The sequence below is a fragment of the Crocodylus siamensis genome, chromosome 6, assembly GCF_052110815.1.
Source record: "Crocodylus siamensis isolate JL-2025a chromosome 6, ASM5211081v1, whole genome shotgun sequence".
Taxonomy (NCBI): Eukaryota; Metazoa; Chordata; order Crocodylia; family Crocodylidae; genus Crocodylus; species Crocodylus siamensis.
The window spans coordinates 88,817,388-88,831,967 of record NC_143400.1 but is presented as its reverse complement, the minus strand read 5'-3'; the positions used below and the strand labels follow the sequence as shown (position 1 = coordinate 88,831,967).

At 51.9% G+C, this 14,580-nt stretch overlaps 1 protein-coding gene and 1 long non-coding RNA gene across 3 annotated transcripts in view; one reads left to right on the top strand and one right to left on the bottom strand.

The window, feature by feature from the left end:
* The window catches only part of LOC149863123 (calcium-activated potassium channel subunit beta-2), a 252,574-nt gene that overhangs the window by 181,535 nt on the left and 56,459 nt on the right, over nucleotides 1-14,580 (bottom strand). The window contains exon 1 of one of the 2 annotated variants that reach the window (XM_090054446.1): nucleotides 2,592-2,790. The exons of the other annotated variant lie outside the window; for it this stretch is intronic. The gene's annotated coding sequence lies outside the window, so the exon portion shown is untranslated. Of the gene's footprint in view, nucleotides 1-2,591; nucleotides 2,791-14,580 lie in introns of those variants that run through there. 2 annotated transcript variants of the gene reach the window in all.
* Nucleotides 2,341-14,580, top strand: part of LOC149863122 (uncharacterized) — a 105,825-nt gene continuing 93,585 nt past the window's right edge. The window contains exon 1 of the long non-coding RNA XR_016443219.1: nucleotides 2,341-2,536. This is a non-coding gene — a long non-coding RNA (uncharacterized LOC149863122). The remainder of the gene's footprint in view (nucleotides 2,537-14,580) is intronic.

Here is a 14,580-nt window from a genome sequence, read left to right as displayed (position 1 = left end):
GCCCTTGTACTGAACACTGAAGTGTCTTTAGGACCAGAGCAATGGTTCTATATTTATGCATATAAATCACTCAGGCAAAATTCCTATTGAAGTCACAGGAATTATGATTAAAGACTGCAGCAGAGGGCTCTTGAAGTGGAAAAAGAGCTGAACCACAGAGTGTAGACTATGTTGGCATAGCTCAGTTTGACACCAATACTGTTTCCCTACCACCATCCAACACTGTCTTAACTCTTCTGTTTCATCTTGTTTTCAGAATTAAGCCAGTCTTCTGTCTCATTCACTGATGACAATGTGTTACTCATAACTTCCTGGTAATGGGGAAGTTAGAGGTCTCTATGGCTCAAGTGACCTTGGAACTTAGCCAGTTCTGAGCTTGTCCAACAGCTCTCCCAGCTATACAGTTGGTCCAATAAAAGATATCACAAAAAATCCTTGCCTTTTGTACATTTCCTGGACCATCATGGTTGCAACAACACTCCAAGCCTACTCAATTTTGAGAAGCACCTATCTCCAAATACAAAACTCTCAGATGTTAATTGATTAAAAACTTGTTCCAAGAGCCCAGGTACAAAATGCCAGCCCCTCTTTTACCCCACAGTGTGAGAGAGTGCCTGGAAAGTGGTTATGAGTAAAAAGACTTTAGCAAAAAATAATTAGGTGTTTGGAAACAGTTGACATGGAACTCAACATTGGCAAATATTCTCAAAGAGAAATTGTCCACAGAAGGCAGCATGATAAAGCACTGCCCTTAGTCCAGACTAGATATGCTGCCCCGGGGCGCACACATACAGTTCCTGTTGACAAAACACATTTTTGCTTCCATTTTCACTACTACATTTTCAAACTTGATATGCATGGCCATATAAAATTCACTGGCAGATGATGCAGTGAAATGAACTATGAAAGTACGTATCTAACTAGTTAGCTAGGTTTTACATTGTATTACCTTGTTTGCTGTTATTTATTTCTAATCATTTTAATTCTGTAGCTTGATCTTTGTTGCCAAAAATGCTTATTTTTCCACTTAAAATACTTTTCAATAACTTGCCCACTTATTTCTAATATAGAAAGGGGGAAAAAAGAGTAAAATGGATCAGTGGATTTGTCTGTACAGTTTAAACTTCCCTTTGTTCTGAGCTGTTTATAATTGTTGCTCTGTTTTAATGTCTATGCTAAACTGATTTCTGGACTTAAAGATGTGCACAGCATTAAAAAAGTACATCTACAATTTAAGGAGTACATCTGAATTAAAGGCCTGACCCCTGGAAATCTTTGCTTATGCACACAGTCCCATAGTTCACAGATAACTGTCTCCCCATTGCGAAGGTTTTCGGGCTGGTGCATCAGTCCTTAAAAATCTCAACATGTTTTAATGTTGAATAAATAAAACAACCCAAGAATTCAGTCCTGCAAAACCATTATCACTGCAAATAATCCTTCACACAACAAGTCATCCCCCTGACATCAGGGAGATTAGGTAGTGTTTCTAGGACCAGGCTCCGTGGAAGGGATTCTGGTTTCAGGTACACAGCTGTCTATGCTCTATGATATAAATACATGCATCTATGCTTCCAGATACAGACACACTCCATTTCAAAGCCTTGAATCATTCCTCTCACCCACCCTCTCCCAGTCACTGGACACCAAAAGAAAGAGGTATTTTCTTTACTTAGTTTTCTTGTTCATGTTCTATATAGCTCTTGGTATAGTAAGCTAGTAAAAAACCCCCAATGCTATACCCTCTAGGGGACGCATGACGGATCTGATAGTGCAGGAACAAATATCCCCAGGGTACCATTTATCTCGCACAGCATGTCTATTTACTTATTTTTTTTCCAGCGTTGCCATTATTATTTTTGCACAGAGGACTCAAATGCTTGTTTCCCATCCTTCCACTGCTGCCCACTGCCTCCCCCTTCACCCTCCTTGACAGACAACACAGTCAAATAGCTCATTAACCCTTAATGGTCCAGTGTGCTTAAGCAACTCTCCCCCACTAACACTAGTGCGTGCAAAGTAATCCCTCAGCAAAGAAAATGCGACTCATCACAGCTATTGCTAGGCTCCCTAGACATATCCCTCTCTCTGCAGACCACGGAAGTAAATAGCTGTAATCGAATCACTGGCATTCGTCTGTCTCACTAATATTAGCAGCAGTGATTCAGACAAACACAAGCTCTCTGTCCCTCTGGGCCAAATACAAAGCTATACTGTAATCAGGTTTAATTGCTGGCCTGCATTAAAGTAGCTGACAAAGTCTCCATCTGTGAAGTGCTCGGGGATCTGTCAGCGCAGGAAGGTGCTACCGGGTATCAAATCACATCAAGTTGTATTCTCTCCTGTCTCACTGCAGCTGTGCATCGTAGATGCCACGGCATCACTCACAAGACACAATCAATGTAGAAGGGGACTGCTGTTTGGAGAGGGAAGGGAATTAAGTGACTGCTGCCCTAGACCTGGTACGTGGAGCTCTCTCTCAAGAGGCACACAGAGGGTCCTTGATTTTCCAGGTTGCCAGCTGGCCCTTTCCCAGGTAGGAGCTAATTTAGTCCACAATTTAACTAGCTTATTAAAGAAAACTCGCTCACCTTTAACATACGGCGGGAAAGACAGCCTAGGGCTGTGTATAAGTTTGCTGTTGAAGTTTGGCTTCTTGAGACTGCTGGGCTGCACTGTTAAAAACATCTAGGGCAGAATACTGAATCAAACAGACTCAAACACTTGCCTTTTTCACTGCTGCTGCTCTGTGCCTCCAATACTCTCCGACAGGCAAGCAGCATCCCATCACCGAACTTACACTTAAAGCGACAATGCACTAAAACCTTCCCTCTAACATTATAGCTGTGTTTAAGGCTTAAATTCCTGGATAATCGCCACGTGCATGCTTGACAAACCAACTGCAGTTTTTACAAATACCTGCATGTAGAGATTAGTCAGCTGGTTCGAAAAGAGCCAGCTTGTCTCCCAGCCGGAGGCAGAATTCGGCCCCTAGTGTGTACCGGTTTGGCTGCTTGTTGCAAAAAAGATGAATAGCAGAGAGTGTTTGCCGTGGCTTTTTCTGACATGCATACACAACCTGTAGCTGCCATCCTTTTTTCCTCTTTCAGGAAAACCCCAGGGTGAAGCCAAAAAGGTTAATTTCCTTAGATGAGGTTAGTAATGAGAATCTCAAGCATATTTGTCAAGATAGACTCTCAAGGTAGGGGAAATCCAGATTGCATCCCTCAGATGGATAAAGACAGCAGAGATCAAACTCTGCTCTCTATTACAGCAGCATCAATCTGGAATAATTTCACTGACATAAGTGGAATTACTCCACTGGCACAGCTGCACAGACTTTGGCCCTGTTGTACCTGGCGTAATATGAAGAATCAGGGACTGGAGCCAATTCAGAGAGAAGCAGTTGATTTTCTGAGGACATAATGTATCTCTACGCGATGTTTAACTAAAGTGATATGTATGACCAGTCACTCCTTGCCAATCATCACAGTCCATGACTTAAATCCTGCAGCTGGGCTTTTTTTGTTGTTGCTGTTAACACTGAAATGGGTAGTGTTAGATTTATGCCCACACAGATCGTGCTCACAAAACCTCTCCCGGGTAGTTAAACATACTTCTTTTCAGAAAGATGCTTTGCCTTTTCCACTTCTGTGCATTGTTAGTAGTGGTGCACAGAACAAATACTCATGCAGCGCTCAAACCAGATGAACCAACTGGAGGTGTAAAATAAAAGATTTGTGATGGGATGGTCTTCATTGGCATGGAGTAGGGACAGAAGGGAGACGGATGCCTTTGTTCCACTGGTCCTGGCTTTTCAAGACCCGGGGCACAATGTCCCGCTCGACAGGGGTGATCCAAGTCTGGAGCGTCCAGGAAGTGGCTGCCCAGAAGACGGAGTGGGAAGAGGGGTGGAAAGTGCCTCACAACCAGCATGGGGAGGTTTGCCCAGAAACTCCAGCAGGGAGCTCAGTCTTGGGGACTCCGAGCAGGGGAATAACTACGGTGGGGTATACAGGCGCTGTTACTTGTGGGGGAGGAGGAGGACAGCACAGAAAAAACTGGCTGCAGCCAAAGCTGTGCAATCATGCTGGCGCTGCCACGGCAATTGGACGTTGCTGCTGGCCTTAGCTCTGAGACAGCCCCGGGGGGAAAATTCACATGGAACAACCCAGCAGAACTTGTTCTCCGAATCCGTCCTGCGAGAGTTTTTGTGGAAGATGCTAAGTATGATTCCTTCGTCTCCCTCTTAGTAAAACCGGGGTACCGGAAGTCATTGTAATCGTCCACTAATAAAGAGAATGGGAGAGTGACTTTCTAGCAGCTCAGGAAGTGGAAGCTCATGTCTTTTCAAGACTTGCTCTTTTCAGTCAGCTTTCCAATCCTGGCCTGCTATGCCATACCTCAGCCGTCTTGGTTAACAGGCCCGACAAACCATTTTATTGCATGGATAGTCCACGGGAAAAATATCAGTTATTAAGTGAGGCAACCCAGCTGTGCATCCAAAAGCCTGATCGCTGCTCGGTCCACAAATGTTTTGTGCTTTAAGTATTTATGGGCACTTACATACATGCGGCGAGTCTGCTCTGGCAAATCCAGGGCGCTGGAGCTGGACTCGATTAATCGAGTCTGCTGGCGCACGCAATTGACGCGCCGGCGCTGCGTCGATTACGCAGGTATACATGGTGCGGCGTGCGTCAGCACTGAGAAAATGGAGGGCAGCGCGCGTTGAACTAAAACGCATTCAATGTGCTTTAGTTCAAAGTGCACCATCGCCATTTTCTCAGCGCTTTGCCACGGCGCCACTCATACAGCCACATCCGAGGCAGTGCCGGGCGCTTTTAATTAGTACGGTTTCTTATGGTAGTGCCTAGGAGCTCTAGTCATGGACCAGGACTCTGTTGGTTTAGGTGGTGAAGAAACACAAAACAAAGAGGTCCGCTTTGGCCCCAAATGCTTATAAATTGTAGTTAAATTAATTCATGGCATTGTAACAAATAGACCCACTTGGACTCGCATGGAGTAGATGGAAACATTTGGGAAGCAATGGGGCAAATTTCTTCCCAGGTGTTATGAGTTTTGAAGGCTGGCTACCTCGAATGACTTAAAGAGGTAGCTCACGATTCTATGCCTACATCTCTAGCAGAATATCAAGAGATATTCAGGACTGTATCGTTACACTATCCTGAGGTCCCTCTGAACTATACGGCTAGGTACAGACATTCAAAAAGCCCAAGGTGGCGTCGGTTTAGTTATACAGTTGTCTGTACAGTTGGCATATTTTAGAAATGCACAGGATTTGTTCACAGCTAAAATCCAGACTCCTTAAATGTGTTACTACTTTCCACTTCTTTTGGCTATTTGGTATTTAACTTCAGGTTATGTTTTGAGTAGGGTGGAAAGCTAAAACAAAGCATTAGTATCACCCCTTTAAATGACAAGTCTTAAATGTAAATAAAAAAGGTTTTTGAAAAGTCACGCGGCTCTCCTGGATTCAGTGAGGTGATGGGAGGAGAACTTGATCCGTCATTGCCATCTGATTTCTAAATTGGATTAATTCTGACAAGAGCCTTTTTCTGCTTAATCAGATTTGCTATCAATTTGGCTGCTAGGTTCATAACAACCTTCTATGAGAAAAGAAACTGAACTGGGGGTAAGGCAGCTTTGTTTCAAGTTCAGCTTTACTTTCAGCCAGAAGTGTGTTCTTTTAGAGTCTGTCTTTTGTAATAATCATTTCTCAGTTTCCTTGCTTTCTTTTCTAATTCTAGTTGTTGCTGATTATTCATTTTCTTTTTACAAGAGCAGTAGGAGATTAATTGCCCATGCAAGGTTGTTAGAGAGATTCCCAAAGCAGAGGAGAAGTAGCTTACTTGTTTTTCTTAATTTCCATAATTTCATCAATTTTAAACATGGTGTGGATTATAAACAGTAGTAAAATGCCATATTAAAAGCCTGTAAGATACGGCTTGGAGATCTATTTAATGACTATTAAATAGACCCATTTCTACGGTAGTCGTGCATGTGTCTTAATATTTACAAACAGAAATCATTATTTTTATTGAGCTAGCATTTGGAGGCCTCAACCACATTAGGACCTCATTGTGTTAGCCATAGTACAAATGCATACTAAGAGACAGAACCTGCTCTGAGGAATGGACAGTTGAAAAAGCCCAGACAGACATAAGGAAGGGTAACAGAAGTATAGAGAAGTGAAATGATTTGCATAAGGTTACACCACTAGGCAGTGGCAAAGCTGGGAAGAGACTTCTCCAGCCAGTGCCCAGTGTACTAGACTACTTTGTCTTCCCTTTAAAGACAAGTTCTCTCTCTTCTCAGTCTACAGGAGAAATAGCGATCTTAGTTTATAGCTGTTTCTCTTTATGCAAAGGGCCTAACAAGGGAGAGCTAAGGCAGAGAGATTTACACTTAAGTCTGAATGTGGTGAAGCCCATAAACATCCTTGCCTCTTGCAGGAAGAATAACGACAACATCCACCTTCTATAAGAGACCTATAACTCATGCTCATGAACCCTCTTGGGCATTTCAGTGGAACATAGCCATTGCAGGGAGAGATGATCTCTTAGGTAGGCACCCCTAAAAGTCGTTGTTATATGGGGCAAGGCAGTGCCATGCTGAAACAGGCCAACTAAACTCCCAAACCAGAAGCAGTATGGCTAGTGTGACCATATAATTTTATAATTTTAAAGGAAATCCAGGGCACTGTCCCCTCTTTCCCCCTCAAGTCCCCCTGAGTAAACTCCCAAACCAGGAGCAGTATAGCTAGTGTGACCATATAGTTTTAAAGGAAATCCAGGGCACTGTCCCCTCTTTCTCCCTCAAGCCAGCAGCACTGCTACATGGATCAAAGGGAGCAGCAGGGCACACAAGCCCCCCCGGCTCACCAAAAGCATCTGGGAATGTCTCCTAGCTAAAAGGGAGGTGCACACCCAATGGAAGGGAGGGGCCAACCCCAGGGAGGACTATACTGCAGGGGATGTAGGGGGTCAGTCAGGAAGGCCAAGGCGGAGATGGGACTGGGACTAGCTTCCCAGATTAAGGACAACAGGAAGTTGTTTTTTAAATACATAGGGGGTAAAAAGAAGGTTCCGGGTAATGTGGGCCCCCTGCAGGACACGTTAGGAAATTTGGTCGTCACACCAGATGACAAAGCCAACATATTCAATGATTTCTTTGCCTCCATTTTCCTAAGCAGGGACCAGAACAGTCACCCCATTGGGCCCCCCTCAGGTCCCAGGGGAGGTGCACCTGGGCCAAGGGTTAGTGAGGAACTAGTTAGGGAACTTCTGCAGGGACTGGATGTATTCAAGTCAGCTGGTCTGGACGATCTCCACCCTAGAGTACTAAGGGAATTAGCTGAGGTCATTGCAGGACCCCTGGCGTGGCTGTACAAGCACTCATGGTGGTCTGGTGTGGTGCCAGAGGACTGGAAGAGGGCCAACGTGGTTCCCATCTTCAAAAAGGGGAAGAAGGAGAACCCAGGAAACTATAGGCCAGTTAGTCTTACCTTGATCCTGGACTAGTTTTTGAGGAATTATTCTGGCGCTTATCCATGAGAGGCCAGCGGGGAAGGTCAGGCTTAGGGGCAACCAACGTTCATCAGCGGCAGGTCCTGTCAGACCAACCTGGTGACCTTCTATGACCAGGTCACCAAATCATTAGATGCAGGGGTAGCAGTGGACATAGTCTTCCTGGACTTTTGGAAGCCTTCGACACTGTCTCTCACCCCGTTCTCATTAAGAAACTGGGGGACTGTGGTGTTGACACCCACACAGTCAATTGGGTCGCCATCTGGCTGGAGGACCGCACCCAGAGAGTGGTGGTGGAAGGGTCATTTTTGACTTGGAGGGATTTTTGACCAGTGGGGTCCCCCAGGGCTCGGTCCTCGGGCCCGCACTGCTCAACATCTTCATCAGTGATTTAGATGAGGGGGTAAAAAGCACCCTGTTCAAATTTGCTGATAACACTAAGATGTGGGGGGATGTGGGCACGTTAGAAGGGAGGAATAGGCTGCAATCAGACCTAGACAGGTTACAGGGGTGGGCGGATGAGAACAGGATGGGATTCAACACTGACAAGTGCAAAGTGATGCACCTGGGGAGGAACAACCGGCACCATACCTATAGGCTGGGGAACTCCCTTCTTGTTGGTACAGAGGCAGAAAAGGATCTTGGAGTCATCATTGACTCCAAGATGAACATGGGTCGGCAGTACTGCATTTGGGCAGAAAGAACCAGCAACATACCTATAGGCTGGGTATCTCCCTTCTCAAAAGCACAGTGGCAGAAAGAGATCTTGGCGTCTGTGAGGGGGCCAAGGCCCCAGGGGGCGAGGGGGCGAGGAACACCGGAGTTCCGCCTAACTTCCGGGGCCCGACCCGGAAGTTCGGCCGGGGGTTTAGCGCTTCCCGGAACTCGGACCGGGCCGGCCCGGGACCGGCCCGGGAGAATAAAAGGAGCCCACCTACCCCAAGCAGGAGAAGACTGAGGCTCCAGCCGGAGCCTGCACCGGGAGCTGCGGAGCCGGGAGCTGTGGAGCCGGGAGCCACGCGGCAGGAGCCGGCGGCAGCAAAGACGGGAGCTGCGGAGCCGGGAGCCACGCGGCAGGAGCTGGCGGCGGTGGCGCAGGGAGCTGCGGAGCCCAGGATCGCACCGCAGGAGCCAGCGGGGCCAGGAGCTGTGGAGCCAGAGGCGGTAGTGACTCTAGACGACGAACTGGTAACAAGGGGGCCGGCGACAGCCGCGCCGGAGGAGACCGGAATGGGAGGTTCTGACGGAGGGACCCTTCTCCGGCGGCTGCGGGCAGTTTGGCCGCGGAAGAAGACCCGCGGGCAGGGAGGTAAGCCTCGCAACCCCCCCGGGTCTCGAGAGACAGTCAATAGGGGTAAGGACACCCCAGACCCATAGGAGCTAGCTGCACCTGGATAGACCAGGTGCCGTAAGGACTCCTGAAGAGGGTCCGGCAGTGCGAGGGCGGTACCCCGCTGCAGGACTAGGACACGGACAAGGGAGCCCCTGATGGAGGCTAACCCCGGAGGACCAGGAGAGGGTGTAGGGGAGGAGGAGCCCTCAGGACCCCTGGACCTTGGAGAAGAGGTACCCCATCCAGACCGCCAGTTTCCCCGTACGGGTGAACCCCCATATTACATCAAGTCGTGGCAGGCGAGATCGGCGGAAGCAGGAACGGCCCGTCGCGTACCCCCTCCTCTCCAGGGGCCGTCTGGGGATAGGGGGACTCACGGCAGGTGACGCACCCCATCCCCTCACAACTGGTGCATTGGCCGGGAACCCAACCCGAGCCTGACGCCAAGATCACCAGGGAACAATGGAACTCCCCATGGGCACCGATATGGTGCAACAGACGCTGCACCTAATAGCCCAGCTGCTACAGCAGCATCAACAGACTGCCTTAAGGCAGGTGAACTTGCAGGAGCATTTGCTCCAACAACAACAGGCTAGGGGAGGCCTGTATAGCGGGGAAATGAACGTCCCCCAAATGAACAAGGAGGATGATGTAGAGGCCTTCTTAGAGATTTTTGAGCGGGCGGCCCTGGCTGCGGGAGTAGATAAAACGAAGTGGGCCAGCAGACTGGGAGTCTTGTTGATCGGCCCCGCGCAGGCGGCATACCGAGCCTTGACACGGGCTGAGGCCGGGGACTATGACCGAGTAAAGGCTGAGATCTTACAGCGCTTAGAGATCACCCCGGAGAAGCACAGGCAGGCCTTCCGAGGGGTCAAGGCCAAGGGGGAGAGGACCCCCAAGATGTTATGGCACAGTCTCAAAGATGAGATGATGAAGTGGCTGAGGCCAGCGGTTGCCACAAAGGAAGAAATCTGCGACCAGGTGCTGTTAGAGCAGTTCCTGGTGGACTTGGACGAAGACACCCAACACTGGGTAAGATGTCACGGCCCCACAACCTCCCTGCAGGCGCTGCAGCTAGCTGAACAGTATACGGCGGCACAGGCGGGGCGACGCTCGAGCCGAGGGAAGCCGAGGCCGGAAGGCTCACCCCAAAAAGGGAAGGGAGGTAAGAGCGAGAAGGTCCCGGAGAGCAGGGTCATTTGTTGTTTCCGGTGTGGTGGGAAAGGGCATCTTGCTAGGTCCTGCCCAACCGATGCCGAGTACCCCGCTAGCAAAGGGGCCCCGCTCCCAAGGGGGGACAGTAGAGAGCGGGAGTCCATCCGGGAGGACCCGATGGAGTGCGGGGTCGGCGGCAGGGAAGATTCCCCTCCTAGACCCTTACCCCGAATTAAGACCTGGGTAGGACAACGGCCCCTCATGGCTGTAGTAGATACGGGGTGCGCACAGACACTGGTCCGCCCATCGCTGGTCGAATAGAGGCGAGCACCTCGGTGTGCGGGAATCCACCTGGTTTGCCTGCACAACAAAAGAGCTTACTTCGAGCGGCGAATCCTCGAGGTCCGGCTCCAGGGTGTCTCCAGGCGCTTGCCCGTGGGATTGAGTGAGGACATCCTCCACCCCATGATTGTGGGGAGAGACTGGCCGGAGATTTACGAAGTACTGGCCATGCTCCGACCACGAAAGGAATTAACGGAGGGCTTAGCCAGGGAAGAGACAGAGCAGCCCTGGCCGGGCGAGCTGGAAGGCCTAGCAAGCGGCTACCAGTTCCGTGAGGCCCAGGAGGAGGATGCGGAACTGCGACCCTTCCACGAGGAAGCCCTCAAACCCCACCGGCAGCCGGAAAGCCCCACTGCAGATCGGGGACAGGGCCCCCGGGTCGAGCTGAGGCAGGGCTTACTATACCGTACTAAACCCGGTCCCCAGACAGGGAGGGAGGTGGAACAACTCTTAATTCCCCGCAGATATCGGACACCCCTATTACGCTTAGCTCGCGGGAATCCGATGGGGGGACACTTGGGGAAGGGTAAGACAGAGGCCCGATTAACACGCTGGTGCTTCTGGCCCCACTTGTATGAGGACGTCGAGAAGTTTTGCAAGGGGTGTCGGGACTGCCAGCTAGTGAGCCCCCACAGGCCCCCACGCGCTCCCCTTCAGTTGATGCTGATTATACAGGACCCCTTCGCCAGGGTCGCTTTGGATGTGGTGGGGCCTTTACCGCGTAGTACCGCGGGATACCGGTTCCTCCTGGTTCTCATAGATTACGCCACCCGGTTCCCGGAGGCTGTCCCCTTACGGGCGGTGACGGGCTCCAAGGTGGCTGAGGAGCTCATGAAATGGGTGTCCCGGTTTGGGATCCTGAGGGAAATAGTAACGGACCAGGGAACGAACTTTATGTCCGCGGTGATGGCAGCAATGTGCAGGGTGCTGCATGTCACCCACCTGAGAACGACTGTGTACCACCCCCAAACTAATGGACTTGTGGAGCGCTTCAATGCAACGTTGAAGGGGATGCTCTGTCGGTGCGCCCAGGAAGATCCCGCGAGGTGGGATCTATTGGTACCCCCTTTACTATTTGCGGTGCGGGATGCCCCGCAGGCCTCCACGGGATATTCCCCATTTAGGTTGGTTTTCCGGCACCAACCCCGAAGCTTACTGGACATAGTGAGGGAGAGCTGGGAGACCAGTGAGCGAGGGGGCCGCCAGGTGGCCGAGTACGACCAGGAGATACAAGGACGACTCCACAAGGCTCAGCGGGCGGCCCAGGACAACCTCACCCAAGTTCAGAGGCAACAGAAGAACAGGTATGACCAAGGGACCCGGGAAAGGGAGTTGCAGCCCGGCCAAAGGGTGCTGGTTATGTTGCCCAGCTCCCACAGTAAATTTGAGGCAAGATGGCAAGGGCCAGCGCGGGTAATAAGACGAGTCGGCCCAGTAAATTATGAAGTCCAGAGGGAGGGCCGACAGAGGACATCCCAGATCCTGCACATTAATTTGCTGAAGGAGTGGCAGGAGCCACAGGGGCTCCTTCTAGAAATGGATGGGGAGTCAGTGGATGGAGATTACCAAGGGCTAGAGGCGGGGCCCAAAACCCTAGAGGAGGGACTCCCCGGGGAAGGAGCGTCCCTCTCGCCGCACCAAAAGAAACAACTGCAGCTTTTAATCGCGGAGTTCGGGGATGTGTTTATGGAAACTCCAGGGAAGGCTAGAGGCGTCGAACATGCGATCCTGATGCCGCGAGGTCAGGTTGCCAGAGAGAAGTGGCGGCGGATCCCCTTCTTCCGATGCCAACCAATTAGAGAAGAACTAAACCGTATGCTGGCCCAGGGCATTATCATGCCTTCTCGCAGTCCCTGGCGGAGCCCGTTGCTGGCCGTAACTAAGCCGGACGGCAGTTTGTGGCTGTGCGTCGACTTTAGAAAGGTGAACGCCATCACACAGTTCGACGCCTTCCCTATGCCCCAGGTGAATGAACTAGTGGAGCGCATCGGGCAGGCTAACTTCATCTCCACCCTGGATCTGGCAAAGGGATACTGGCAGATCCCCTTGCGGAAGGAGGATCAGCCCAAGACCGCGTTTGGAACACCATGGGGCCTGTACGAATTCAAAAGGATGCCGTTTGGGTTGAATGGGGCTGCAGCCACCTTCCAAAGGCTAATCGACTGGGTGCTGGCGCCACACCAAGAATACGCCGCCGCATATATCGACGACATTGTGGTCTACACCCAGATGTGGGAGCAGCACCTTCGGGCCCTGAGGAAGGTACTGCAGGAGTTACGGGGTAAAGGCCTAACGGCCAACCCGAAGAAATGTGCCCTCGGAAGATCAGAGACTAAATACCTCGGCTTCCAGGTAGGCAAGGGGCAGGTAAGGCCCTTAAGGGACAAGGCGGTGGCCCTCCGGGACAATGAGGCCCCAGTGACTAAGAAACAGATGTGGGCCTTTCTGGGGTTGGCCAGCTACTATCGGCGGTTCATTCCCCGGTTTGCAGAACTGGCTAACCCCTTGGTAGACACGACCAAGGGGTGGGAGCCTCCCCGAGTCAACTGGACCCCAGAAAGACGTAAGGCTTTCGAAGAGCTCAGGCGAGCATTGTGTCAGGGGGTCGTGCTACATACTCCAGACTTTAATGTTCCCTTTACTCTGCAGACTGATGCTTCGGCGTACGCCCTGGGAGCTGTCCTCTCACAGGAGGTGGAAGGAGTGGAGCGTCCCGTGGCATTTGCCAGCTGGAAACTAAACGAGCATGAGCAAAGGTACTCCACGATCGAGAGGGAGTGCCTCGCTATACGGTGGGGCATAGACTATTTCAGATATTATTTATTGGGCCGGGAGTTCCGGCTAGTGACTGACCACACCCCTTTATGGTGGCTCAACTCTGCCAAGACAGAGAATGCAAGGATTATGCAATGGGCCCTGGCGCTACAACCCTACCAGTTCCAAATTGGGTATAAGCCGGGGCGCAGTAATACGGTAGCAGACTTTTTGTCTCGGTGCGGAGGGACAGAGACACCTCCGGGGCCCTCGGTATCATCCCGTATGGACTGGAAGAAGCCAGAGGGGGGCGAAGCTGGTCAGTCAAAAGGAACGCCTATCGGCGTCTCCAGGGGTGGAGTATGTGAGGGGGCCAAGGCCCCAGGGGGCGAAGAACACCGGAGTTCCGCCTAACTTCCGGGGCCCGACCCGGAAGTTCGGCCGGGGGCTTAGCGCTTCCCGGAACTCGGACCGGGCCGGACCGGGACCGGCCCGGGAGAATAAAAGGAGCCCACCTACCCCAAGCAGGAGAAGACTGAGGCTCCAGCCGGAGCCTGCACCGGGAGCTGCGGAGCCGGGAGCTGTGGAGCCGGGAGCCACGCGGCAGGAGCTGGTGGCGGCGGCGCAGGGAGCTGCGGAGCCGGGAGCCACGTGGCAGGAGCCGGCGGCAGCAAAGCCAGGAGACGCGGAGCCGGGAGCCACGTGGCAGGAGCCAGCGGCGGCGGCGCAGGGAGCTGCGGAGCCCAGGATCGCACCGCAGGAGCCAGCGGGGCCAGGAGCTGTGGAGCCAGAGGCGGTAGCGACTCTAGATGACGAACTGGTAACAAGGGGGCCGGCGATAGCCGCGCCGGAGGAGACCGGAACGGGAGGTTCTGATGGAGGGACCCTTCTCCGGTGGCTGCAGGCAGTTTGGCCACGGAAGAAGACCCGCGGGCAGGGAGGTAAGCCTCGCAACCCCCCCGGGTCTCGAGAGACAGTCAATAGGGGTAAGGACACCCCAGACCAATAGGAGCTAGCTGCACCTGGATAGACCAGGTGCCATAAGGACTCCTGAAGAGGGTCCGGCAGTGCGAGGGCGGTACCCCGCTGCAGGACTAGGACACGGACAAGGGAGCCCCTGATGGAGGCTAACCCCGGAGGACTGGGCGAGGGTGTAGGGGAGGAGGAGCCCTCAGGACCCCTGGACCTTGGAGAAGAGGTACCCCATCCAGACCGCCAGCTTCCCCGTACGGGTGAACCCCCATATTACATCAAGTCGTGGCAGGCGAGATCGACGGAAGCAGGAACGGCCCATCGCGTACCCCCTCCTCTCCAGGGGCTGTCTGGGAATAGGGGGACTCACGGCAGGTGACGCACCCCATCCCCTCACAGAGTCATTATTGATTCTAAAATGAACATGGGCTGGCAGTGTGGGGAGGCAGTCAGGAAGGCCAACCGCACCTTGTCATG